This window comes from Ranitomeya variabilis, chromosome 6, assembly GCF_051348905.1.
Source record: "Ranitomeya variabilis isolate aRanVar5 chromosome 6, aRanVar5.hap1, whole genome shotgun sequence".
Taxonomy (NCBI): domain Eukaryota; kingdom Metazoa; phylum Chordata; class Amphibia; order Anura; family Dendrobatidae; genus Ranitomeya; species Ranitomeya variabilis.
Window position 1 is genome coordinate 513669634 of NC_135237.1, and position 13522 is coordinate 513683155.

Below are 13522 nucleotides of genomic sequence, written 5' to 3' on the forward strand. Positions count from 1 at the left end.
TTGTCTATCTATAAAAGTCCCTGTATATATTTACAACTGGTTATTGTCTGTGCATTCGACATGTACAGAAATGTTCTGCCTACAAGTCTTTATACTGATACCAGTGGAAATGTATGTGTTATCTTAGAGTTGGGGCTAAGTATGGGATTAGGAAACATCTGATAGATTTATCTACGGGTACATATAAATAGTATGGATTTGGGATATTCCAGGTAGTTTTTAAACTTGTAATAACGATCTGTCTGATTTCTCTGGTTAGTTCTATATAGAATTGGTGTTATATATATATATATATATATATATATATATATATATATATATATATATATATATATATATACTCATTAGGTCTGGTATTTTTGGAATACTCTGAGATATACAGCAGTGATCAGATATTTATGATTGCTGCTCAATTTTTTATAGGGGCCTTTGCCTTGTGAGGCTTTCCATACATGTCTATATACTATTTTTCCTTTGAGCATTTATTCTTGCCTTCACAAATTCCAATATTTTCGTTTTGATGTTTATAGGGCACAATAGGTGAGTCTACGAGGAGCGGGGGCGCCATATTGCAATATTACGGTGCCAACCTCAGCTGCAAGGTAGGGGAAATTTACTATGTCTTTATAGGGCCAGCCCCTCCGTTCACCCTCAGTGTTTCTCTATGATTAATATCTATAAGTCTGATTTCACTGGCTAGTCGTAAATTACAGGATTCTAGCTCAAAGGCAGGACGGGTGTATTATTATATATGGACCTGACATATTGTGATATGTACTGATATATATAATCATGATCAGACATTTTTTGGAATGGTGCCAAACTCTATAAGGTCCTTCGCCATTGAGGCTTTATATATATACGGTATATATATACCGTATACCACTATATATAGGCTCGTATTTGGGGGCATTTATCTTTGCTTTCACAAACACTATTATTTATCACTTATTTTTGGTGTTTAAATCTAGGGTGTAATAGGGTCAGTGGGGTTGAGTAGACGAGGAGCGGGTGGTACCATATCACAATACTAGGGTGCCAACCTCTCCAGCAAGGTAGTGGAGCTTATTAGGCCTTGATAGGGCCAGCTCCATGTATCCCCCTCAGTGGTTCTCTATTAGTATAAGTTCCCCGCCATTAAGAATATTTAATAAAAGTGGTGTAAATAATAGGAGGGTCTTTTTTAAGTTAGTGTGCTATTATTTGGGACCTTAGTTGATTGATTTATGTTTTTCTTATGGTACGAATAGAGACTTGGACCAAAATTGGTTGAAAATCGGACTCAGTACGGTCCGATTTTTTTCTTGGATGCAAAAAGCAAATCTGAACATCTGAATGAGGCCTTTTATTTCTTAGAAGTGTGTTTCTTTAAAGGCATCACCTTGACAATCACAGTAATGAATACATCGCACAGAGGTGTTGGCTCAGATTTTTTGGGCGGTAAATGGTGCAGTTCTGACCGTCACCACAAACACCTCCAGCTACATGATGTGAATAGGCCCCAAGATTGTGTGAAGAGATGCTTACCTGGACTGTTCCTCTTTCAAGCTGTCAGGGTCTAAAGGCACAAAATGATTCCGGTTTAGAAATTTGTGCATTCTATTCCTATTGTGATGTCATGGAATGTCAATGATGTCACGGGACCTGTGATGTCATCAGAACTGTCACTGCTTTTTTTATGGTTCCAGATAACAACATCAACAAAAAATTAATTTAATAAAAAGACAAAACCCTTACCTCATTTTCAAATAAAACACACATTTAGAGGGACCCTGTCTGATTTCCCTGGTTAGTTCTATATAGAATTGGTGTTTTATATATATATATATATATATATATATATATATATATATATATATATATATATATATATATACATATATATATATATATATATATATATATATACTCATTAGGTCTGGTATTTTTGGAATACACTGAGATATACAGCAGTGATCAGATATTTTTGATTGCTGCTCAATTTTGTATAAGGGCCCCTGCCTTGTGAGGCTTCCCATACATGTATATATACTATTTTTCCTTTGAGCACTTATTCTTGCCTTCACAAATTCCAATATTTTCGTTTTGATGTTTATAGGGCACAATAGGTGAGTCTACGAGGAGCTGGGGCGCCATATTGCAATATTACGGTGCCAACCTCCGCTGCAAGGTAGGGGAAATTTACTATGTCTTTATAGGGCCAGCCCCTCCGTTCACCTTCAGTGTTTCTCTATGATTAATATAACTCTATAAGTCTGATTTCACTGGCTAGTCCTAAATTACAGGATTCTAGCTCAAAGGCAGGACGGGTGTATTATTATATATGGACCTGACATATTGTGATATGTACTGATATATATAATCATGATCAGACATTTTTTGGAATGGTGCCAAACTCTATAAGGTCCTTCGCCATTGAGGCTTTATATATACGGTATATATATACCGTATACCGCTATATATAGGCTCGTATTTTGGGGCATTTCTCTTTGCTTTCACAAACACTATTATTTATCACTTATTTTTGGTGTTTAAATCTAGGGTGTAATAGGGTCAGTGAGGTTGAGTAGACGAGGAGCGGGAGGTACCATATCGCAATACTAGGGTGCCAACCTCTCCAGCGAGGTAGTGGAGCTTATTAGGCCTTCATAGGGCCAGCTCCATGTATCCCCCTCAGTGGTTCTTTATTAGTATAAGTTCCCCGCCATTAAGAATATTTAATAAAAGTGGTGTAAATAATAGGAGGGTCTTTTTTAAGTTAGTGTGCTATTATTTGGGACCTTAGTTGATTGATTTATGTTTTTCTTATGGTACGAATAGAGACTTGGACCAAAATTGGTTGAAAATCGGACTCAGTACGGTCTGATTTTTTTCTTGGATGCAAAAAGCAAATCTGGACATCTGAATGAGGTCTTTCATTTCTTAGAAGTGTGTTTCTTTAAAGGCATCACCTTGACAATCACAGTAATGAATACATTGCACAGAGGTGTTAGTTCAGATTTTTTGGGCGGTAAATGGTGCAGTTCTGACCATCACCACAAACACCTCCAGCTACATGATGTGAATAGGCCCCAAGATTGTGTGAAGAGATGCTTACCTGGACTGTTCCTCTTTCAAGCTGTCAAGCTTTCGGGACCTGTGATGTCATCAGAACTGTCACTGCTTTTTCATGGTTCCAGATAACAACATCAACAAAAAATTAATTTAATAAAAAGACAAAACCCTTACCTCATTTTCTAATAAAACACACATTTAGAGGGACCCTTTTATTTTATATACATTACCTACTGCTTTATGTGCTAAAAGACAACATAGGAATCCACCATTCCTGACCGCAGTAAACTACAACTCCAATGTCACCCCCTAATTCAGCAGCATAATACTATATGGAGTACTATGGTGGTGCATATAACATATGGATGACTATATGGGGCACATAATGCTATATGGAAGGCAGAGTGGGGCCATTATAATATTTGGAGGGCTATGTAGGGGCCATTATACTGTATGGAAGCAATTATACAGAGGTGGAATCCATCATACTGTGTGGGGGCCTTTATATTATATGGAGGTCTAATGAAGGCCATTATACAGTGTTTCGAGGTGTGGGGCCATTATACTGCATGTAGTCTCATTATACTGCATGGAGGGCTGTGCTGGGGTCATCATACTTTGCCTTGGGAGCTGAGATGGGGTACAGTACGGTCATTATATTGTGCACGTGGAAACTAATGTGGAGGAATTCAGCATGGGTGTATCATACTGTGTTTGGGGGGCACTTTTGTTGGCGTGATACTTTATGGGGGCAAAGAAAGAGGAATCTAGGACTTCAGACTTCAGCAGGAGGAAAATTACTTTTTAAGGCTGCAAAGGTGTGAGATATGCTCTTCTGTGACCCCAACAAATATTAAACTTTTTTTTTTGTAGTAATTAGAACTTCTGCTATGGGGCCCCATGACTGCTATGAACGCCCCTGCCTGTATGGGTCACTGCTTTCCCAGCAATATAACAACTAATTTCAAGGGTTTTAGATGCCATAGCTCGGCCGCTAATATCAACTGCTCGTCTGTGACTTCTCATTTAGGGAAGGGGTTGTCCTGAAAATGTCTTATTGCAGAGAGTGCCTGGCAATCCATGATAAATCAGGTGAATATGCTATAAGTACTGTATACCAAATAATTGCCATTCAGATGAATAAAACAGGTTTTTTGTTGCAAAAATTTCTGCATCAGGTATGCTGTTTTAGATCTACTGTATATGACTTCACTCTAAACATGAGAGATGAGGAAGAGTAGGTAGCCACACATACAAACTCTGATCGGCGGTAACCTTTCAAGTTGCCGCCAGTCAGAGTGCTGTGGTTTCCACGCTGTCATACAGATGACAGCGTATGAGCCGTCAGCTGCGACCGGTGGTAAAAAGGTTTCCACCGGTCAGAGGCGTCGGCTGATGAGAGTACTACTGATAGCAGCGAGAGCAGGTGTACAATGATAAAATATCAAAGAATGAAAGGTATTCAGCAGCAGATCCATCTGTGAAAAGTTATTTAAAAACAAGAATCTTTAATATATAACATGGTTAAAATTATGGCATAAAACCATTAGTTTAGAAAAAAGGCAAGTAACCCACGAAACGCATGGCCTTACGAGTTTCAAACCGACTAGTTCTTAATCATAGTTCTTTTTTTTTTCCACTAAGTTTTTTGTTTGTACAATGATGAAAGTATTCATCAACCTTTGCAATAGATAAATAATTTTAAAAAATGGCGTGGGGTCCCCTCTATTTTTGACCACCATCCCAGGCAAAACCGACAGCTGGGGGCTTGTATTCTCAAACAGATGACCTGATGCCAAACCCAAACAGTAACACGGACTTCCTGGAAAAGTCAATGTTTGGCAGAGGTGTATCTGGGGGGGGCAGCCAGGGCATGTGCCCCGGGCGCAGTTGGCAGGGGGGGTTCAGTCAGCCCCCTGGACTGAGAGTCGGTTGTTCTCTGTGCCAACTGTCAAGCTGACAGCCGACACAGAGAAGCTGCAGCGTGCCGACTCCCAGAGACATGGGTGGACATACCACATATTCAGCTATCTGTCCTGCTTCCTGCCCGCGCTTCCTCTCTCTCACGCAGACAGCAGTGCCGCTGGATGACATCATCATTCAGTGGCTGGCTGTGACAGAGAGGATGCTGCCGACGGTGATGCTTCAGCAGCTGGAGAGCGTGCGGACAGGTGAGAGATGCTGTGTGTGTCTGCGTCTGCATGTGTGTGTGCCCCTAGCCCTAATCCCAACCACACCCCTAACCCCAACACACCCCTAACCCTAATCCCAACCATAACCCTAACCACACCCGTAACCCTAATACCAACCCCAATTCCAACCGTAAATGTAATCCAAACCCTAACTTTAGCCCCAACCCTAACCCTAACTTTTGCCCCAACCCTAACCCTAACTAACTTTAGCCCCAACCCTAACTTTAGCCCCAACCCTAACTTTAGCCCCAACCCTAACTTTAGCCCCAACCCTAACCCTAACTTTAGCCCCAACCCTAACCCTAACTGTAGCCCCAACCCTAACTGTAGCCCCAACCCTGACTGTAGCCCTAACCCTAACTTTAGCCTCAACCCTAACCCTAACTTTAGCCCCAACCCTAATCCTAACTTTAGCCCCAACCCTAACCCTAACTTTAGCCCCAACCCTAACCCTAACGGGAAAACGGAAATAAATGCATTTTTTAAAATTTTATTATTTTTCCCTAACTAAGGGGGGTGATGAAGGGGGGTTTGATTTACTTTTACAGCTGTTTTTTAGCGGATTTTTATGATTGGCAGTTGTCACACACTAAAATACGCTTTTTATTGCAAAAAATAGTTTTTGCGTCTCCACATTTTGAGAGCTATAATTTTTCCATATTTTGGTCCACACAGTCATGTGAGGTCTTGGTTTTTTTTTGCGGGATGAGTTGACGTTTCTATTGGTACCATTTTCGGGCACGTGACATTTCTTGATCGCTTTTTATTCTGACTTTTGTGAGGCAGAATGACCAAAAACCAGTTATTCATGAATTTCTTTTGGGGGGGGCGTTTATACCGTTCCACGTTTGGTAAAATTGATAAAGCTGTTTTATTCTTTGGGTCAATATGATTACAGCAATACCTCATTTATATCATTTTTTTATGTTTTGGCGCTTTTATACGATAAAAACTATTTTATATAAAAAATAGTTATTTTTGCATCGCTTTATTCTGAGGACTATAACTTTTTTATTTTTTCGCTGATGATGCTGTATGGTGGCTCATTTTTTGCGGGACAAGATGACGTTTTCAGCGGTATTATGGTTATTTATATCTGTTTTTTTGATTGCGTGTTATTCCACTTTTTGTTCCGCGGTATGATAATAAAGCGTTGTTTTTTGCCTCGTTTTTTTTTTTTTTTTTACGGTGTTCACTGAAGGGGTTAACTAGTGGGACAGTTTTATAGGTCGGGTCATTACGGATATAAATATGTGTACTTTTATTGTTTTTTTATTTAGATAAAGAAAAGTATTTATTGGAACAATATTTTTTTTTTCTTTATTTAGGAATTTATTTATTTTTGTACACATGTAAATATTTTTTTTTTTTACTTTGTAACATTGCCCCAGGGAGGGACATCATACTATAGTGTCAGATGATCTGACACTTTGCAATGCACTATGTCAGATCAGCAATCTGACAGGCACTGCAGGGAGGCTTCTCCCTGCAGGACCCGGAAGGAGCCCCGGGGCCATTTTGGATCCAGGGCCTGCAGGGAGGAGGAGGTAGGAGACCCTCTGAACAACGCGATCACATCGCGTTGTTCCGAGGGTCTCCGGGAAGCACGCAGGGAGCCCCCTCCCTGTGCGATGCTTCCCTATGCCGCCGAAACGCTGCGATCATGTTTGATCGCAGTGTTCTGGGGGCTAATGTGCGGGGAGCGGTCCGTATCCACTCCTGGCACATAGTGCCGGATATCAGCTGTAATAATCAGGTGACACCCGGCGGCGATCAGCCTATGACGTACTATTCCGTCCATGGGAAGTAGGGCCCGGGTCACATGGACGGAATAGTACATCTAATGGCAGAAAGGGGTTAAAGGGAACCTGTCACCTGAATTTGGCGGGACCAGTTTTCAGTCATATGGGTGGGGTTTTCGGGTGTTTGATTCACCCTTTCCTTACCCGCTGGCTGCATGCTGGCCGCAATATTGGATTGAAGTTCATTCTCTGTCCTCCGTAGTACATGCCTGCACAAGGCATGAATATAGTGTCCCCACTGCAGCATACCTTTTGCTTCGCCTTCTGCACCGTCAGGGTCCCATCAGGCTGGCTGAGTATCCACTGCTGCCGTTGTTCCACATAAAGACACAGAGTCTGTTTGAAACTTCAAATGCAAAACTTTATTTTCATACTTTCGCAGCACATCCTTTTGTTGCAGCATCAACATCAGATTTCACATCACGCATTTCTTCCTCTTTCCCTGTACTCTCTTCTATGTCACGCAGCACGTGTCCAGGACGGACCGTATCATACAGTTCCTCAGCATCCTCCCTGTTCAGACTCTTTTGCGCTTGGGCATTCCCTCAGCCGTTTCTCTCCAGATCTAAGGGCATCAGCCCATGCGATGATCTGCCACATGGTGAGCGACCTACCCTTCCTTACTGCTGTGACTTCTGCAGCTCCAATTCTCACTAAACGCTGTCACTGCTGCTGTTCTGCTGTTGGTCTGGCCTGCTGTTGGTCTGGTCTGCTGGCCCTAAAAGGCTGGGCTTCTCCCTTACCGTTATGTGACCACTGTGTTGTCCTGGGCATTCAGCCCGTCTGGACTGTCAGGGCACTCAGGCCTTCCTGAGCCATTCAGCTCCCAGACTACACTCGCTTGAAAATAAGAAGCTCCCTCTGTCTTATCCCACAGTAGCCCCTCCTACATTAACTGTTTACTATATAGTATTCCTATCCCATATTATGTACACTATAATGCCCCATCTAGTGACAAAACTGAAGTACTACACTTTCCCTAAAAATACTGTAGAAATGACAGAGCGAACATATTAGAACAATTATATATCCACAGCATATATAAATACATGAGAGAGAGAGGGGCGGAACATCACACAGTCCCGGTAACCCCCTTACACAACTATATACATAGGTGAGATATTATACAGAAGTAATTGGCTCTCTTTAAAGCATACATGCCTTTTCACATAAGAGCTGTAACAAAACATGGTCCTGCTTCCCTGAGCTCAGAACAAGCTAAAACTGCTTTTGGGACAAGCACCCATCTATATCCAAGAACTATTCTGATTCTAAAGCTTCTTAACATCTGGTCTTTTGAGTAGGCAATTCTTCTTTATCAGCATTCTGAAAGAACTATAGGTGCAAGAACATTCTTCCGGTCACTTCCAAGCATACGTTGTGGCTTGCCTGCCCTGAACTGAAAGTCTACCTCACAGTTATGCATCTGTTATATCTGCATGCAATTTAACACAATGGGGAGAGGGAACAGAGAGTAAACGCCTTACCTTAATGCGATCCATCTCGGTGTATCGCAGCTAGAGACAGATTACACTGGACAACAGGCAAAAGGCAGCAAGTTGGATGGAAGGGAGACAACTAGTGGCCGTCACTCTGAAGTAATTTTAGGGGTGAGAAATAATTTTTAAATAAAATGATTGGCAGATTGTCTTTTTATCACACTATCAAATTAAATCAATTTGTCTGAAAGTACAAAAAACATTGAAATCTTGTATAGGGCTTAGTACCTACCTCTGAGACCATCAACTATCTAGAGAAATGGGGCAACCTCAGTCCTATTAGTCAATTTATTGCCCTCTCTGAGTATAGAACAAACAGATAACAATGTTTGCACAGATGTTTCCACGGCTTATAGAAATTTGGCATAAAAAGGTTTCACATGTTGAGAAATTCTTGAGCAAAACATAGTTGCACAAAATTTTGAGACTTGGCATTTTGAAAAGTGGCTAAGGCTTGACAAGGAGGAAACGTGGGCAAGTGCAACCGAAGAATTCATCACAAGTTACACTGCAAAAGTGGCGTAAATTACTACAGAAATCTACTCCATCCATAACTGGGGTACGAGTATTACGCTGGCAAACGCCTTTTAATGAATTTGGCCCATCTTACTTCAGCCGACTCCTCACCAAGACCGACATACAAATTCCAAGTCTTGATGAATTGGACCCATAAAATGTGAATCATAAACAGCCGAGATGTGTGCTAATACACTCATATAATACGCTCGTCTGAGCCAGTCCTAATACTGAGTCACCCCATAAATTATATGCAGAGAATAATGGTATGCACTCTGATCAAAAGATACGAGGTGCTGGTAAGACGGACCTGGAGGCCCTGAAAGTCATATAAACAAAAAATTACCGCACACTCTGACTCGATATGATGCAGAAAAGTGTCCAACAAGTTTATTACAAAAAAAGAAGAAAAGTTGCCACGGAATAAGCAGTAGTACAATGAATTCAGATTAGACCAATCTGAATTCATTGTACTACTGCTTATTCCATGGCAACTTTTCTTCTTTTTTTGTAATAAACTTGTTGGACACTTTTCTGCATCATATCGAGTCAGAGTGTGCGGTAATTTTTTGTTTATATCACCCCATAAATTAGGCAGGAAAATGTTATTTGACCGGAACATTGTTTTTCTGATTTATTGTATCCTAGCCTTTGCAAAATTAATCTATTTTCTATAATAACATTGTCCCACACAATGCTAAAAATGCAGACAAGCAACACTACTTCTGCCTCCTGTGTGTTTCTCATGTATTTTTCAGCAGCTTTAATTAGCTGTAATTGTTGTTACTTTGATATAAGTTATGATTTACCTCCAACTTCCTCCGCTAGATCGCCTGGAGTGAGCGACCTATGAGTCTACCTGCACACCCACTGTCTCTGCCAGCTTCATCATAAGTATATTGAAAGGATAGAAGTAACCCGGCTGAAAAGTGTCAATGCTATAACGACTCTTCTCTAATTATACATCACAGGAAAGTACTCACATAATGATATACTGCCCGAAAGTCTTTGCATTTACACGCCACCTTTCCTCCTTTCTGAATATGGATGCGATAATACTCTAGCCCTACACATACTCTATAATTACCATTTCGGCGCCCAGTACCTCACCATCTACAGACCAGTTACGGGATAAATAGGACCATACCTGTATATGGAAGAACAATTGCATTCACGTGTGGTAGATGAATATGTCGAAGTCAGAGTTCCTACACAGTGATTTAAGCAGGTTTGTCACCCTAAGGGCGGGTGCACACGACTGTTTTGGAAAGTCGATCCATTTATGCTAATCAGACTCTGGTCAGAGTGAGATCCGAATTTCTCAGAGGTAGAGAGAAAAAAAAGGTCTCTCCACCTTCTCTATTATGTCAGTCCGTGAAAATGAAAATCGGACCGTATTCGGATGCCATCCGAGTGCAGTCTGATTTTTTCATGGACCCATTGAGATGAACGGGCAACTGCCATCCGATTCTCGTGCATCCTGCATTTTATTTCCCTGGGACAACTCGGTCGAAGGAAACAATCGGATATGTGCACAGCCCCATAGAATAACATGGGGATGGGTGCTATCCTACAAAACCACAGACAAGACTCATCCAATTTATACGCTTACGCAGGTGGTAAATTAACTTAAAATGAAGTTAATAACAATAATAATCATTACAAATCTGAATAATACTAATAATACATTTTATTCACAGTGTAAAATCAAAAACAAACTGGATTCAGTAAGATGTGTGTTTTTTATTCATTCCAGCATCTAAACAAATTTCATAATGCTAATGTGTGGGGACAGAGCCTCGTGTGGTAATGTGTGGGGACGAAGCCTCGTGTGGTGATGTGGGGGGACAGAGCATCGTGTGGTAATGTGTGGGGACGAAGCCTCGTGTGGTAATGTGTGGGGACGAAGCCTCGTGTGGTAATGTGGGGGGACGGAGCATCGTGTGGTAATGTGTGGGGACGAAGCCTCGTGTGGTAATGTGTGGGGACGCAGCCTCGTGTGGTAATGTGTGGGGACGAAGCCTCATGTGGTAATGTGTGGGGACGGAGCCTCGTGTGGTAATGTGGGGGGACGAAGCCTCGTGTGGTAATGTGGGGGGACGGAGCCTTGTATGGTAATGTGTGGGGATAGAGCCTCGTGTGGTAATGTGTGGGGACGAAGCCTCGTGTGGTAATGTGTAAGGACGGAGCCTCGTGTGGTAATGTGTGGGGACGCAGCCTCGTGTGGTAATGTGTTGGGACGAAGCCTCATGTGGTGATGTGGGGGGACGGAGCATCGTGTGGTAATGTGTGGGGACGAAGCCTCGTGCGGTAATGTGTGGGGACGAAGCCTCGTGTGGTAATGTGGGAGGACGGAGCATCGTGTGGTAATGTGTGGGGACGAAGCCTCGTGTGGTAATGTGTGGGGACGAGGCCTCGTGTGGTAATGTGGGGGGACGGAGCATCGTGTGGTAATGAGCGGGGACGAAGCCTCGTGTGGTAATGTGTGGGGACGCAGCCTCGTGTGGTAATGTGTGGGGACGAAGCCTCATGTGGTAATGTGTGGGGACGGAGCCTCGTGTGGTAATGTATGGGGACGAAGCCTCGTGTGGTAATGTGTGAGGACGGAGCCTCATGTGGTAATGTGTGGGGACGCAGCCTCGTGTGGTAATGTGTTGGGACGAAGCCTCATGTGGTGATGTGGGGGGACGGAGCATCGTGTGGTAATGTGTGGGGACGAAGCCTCGTGTGGTAATGTGTGGGGACGCAGCCTCGTGTGGTAATGTGTGAGGACGAAGCCTCGTGTGGTAATGTGTGGGGACGAAGCCTCATGTGGTAATGTGTGGGGACAGAGCCTCGTGTGGTAATGTGGGGGGACGAAGCCTCGTGTGGTAATGTGGGGGGACGGAGCCTCGTATGGTAATGTGTGGGGATAGAGCCTCGTGTGGTAATGTGTGGGGACGAAGCCTCGTGTGGTAATGTGTAAGGACAGAGCCTCGTGTGGTAATGTGTGGGGATGCAGCCTCGTGTGGTAATGTGTTGGGACGAAGCCTCATGTGGTGATGTGGGGGGACGGAGCATCGTGTGGTAATGTGTGGGGACGAAGCCTCGTGCGGTAATGTGTGGGGACGAGGCCTCGTGTGGTAATGTGGGGGGACGGAGCATCGTGTGGTAATGAGCGGGGACGAAGCCTCGTGTGGTAATGTGTGGGGACGCAGCCTCGTGTGGTAATGTGTGGGGACGAAGCCTCATGTGGTAATGTGTGGGGACGGAGCCTCGTGTGGTAATGTATGGGGACGAAGCCTCGTGTGGTAATGTGTGAGGACGGAGCCTCATGTGGTAATGTGTGGGGACGCAGCCTCGTGTGGTAATGTGTTGGGACGAAGCCTCATGTGGTGATGTGGGGGGACGGAGCATCGTGTGGTAATGTGTGGGGACGAAGCCTCGTGTGGTAATGTGTGGGGACGCAGCCTCGTGTGGTAATGTGTGAGGACGAAGCCTCGTGTGGTAATGTGGGGGGACGGAGCATCTTGTGGTAATGTGTGGGGACGAAGCCTCATGTGGTAATGTGTGGGGACAGAGCCTTGTGTGGTAATGTGTGGGGACGGAGCCTCGTGTGGTAATGTGTGAGGACGGAGCCTCGTGTGGTAATGTGTGGGGACGAAGCCTCGTGTGGTAATGTGGGGGGACGGAGCATCGTGTGGTAATGTGTGGGGACGAAGCCTCGTGCGGTAATGTGTGGGGACGAGGCCTCGTGTGGTAATGTGGGGGGACGGAGCATCGTGTGGTAATGAGCGGGGACGAAGCCTCGTGTGGTAATGTGTGGGGACGCAGCCTCGTGTGGTAATGTGTGGGGACGAAGCCTCATGTGGTAATGTGTGGGGACGGAGCCTCGTGTGGTAATGTATGGGGACGAAGCCTCGTGTGGTAATGTGTGAGGACGGAGCCTCATGTGGTAATGTGTGGGGACGCAGCCTCGTGTGGTAATGTGTTGGGACGAAGCCTCATGTGGTGATGTGGGGGGACGGAGCATCGTGTGGTAATGTGTGGGGACGAAGCCTCGTGTGGTAATGTGTGGGGACGCAGCCTCGTGTGGTAATGTGTGAGGACGAAGCCTCGTGTGGTAATGTGGGGGGACGGAGCATCTTGTGGCAATGTGTGGGGACGAAGCCTCATGTGGTAATGTGTGGGGACAGAGCCTTGTGTGGTAATGTGTGGGGACGGAGCCTCGTGTGGTAATGTGTGAGGACGGAGCCTCGTGTGGTAATGTGTGGGGACGAAGCCTCGTGTGGTAATGTGGGGGGACGGAGCATCGTGTGGTAATGTGTGGGGACGAAGCCTCATGTGGTAATGTGGGGGGACGGAGCCTCATGTGGTAATGTGTGGGGACGCAGCCTTGTGTGGTAATGTATGGGGACGGAGCCTCGTGTGGTAATGTGTGGGAATGGAGCTTCGTGTGGTAATGTGTGGGGACGAAGCC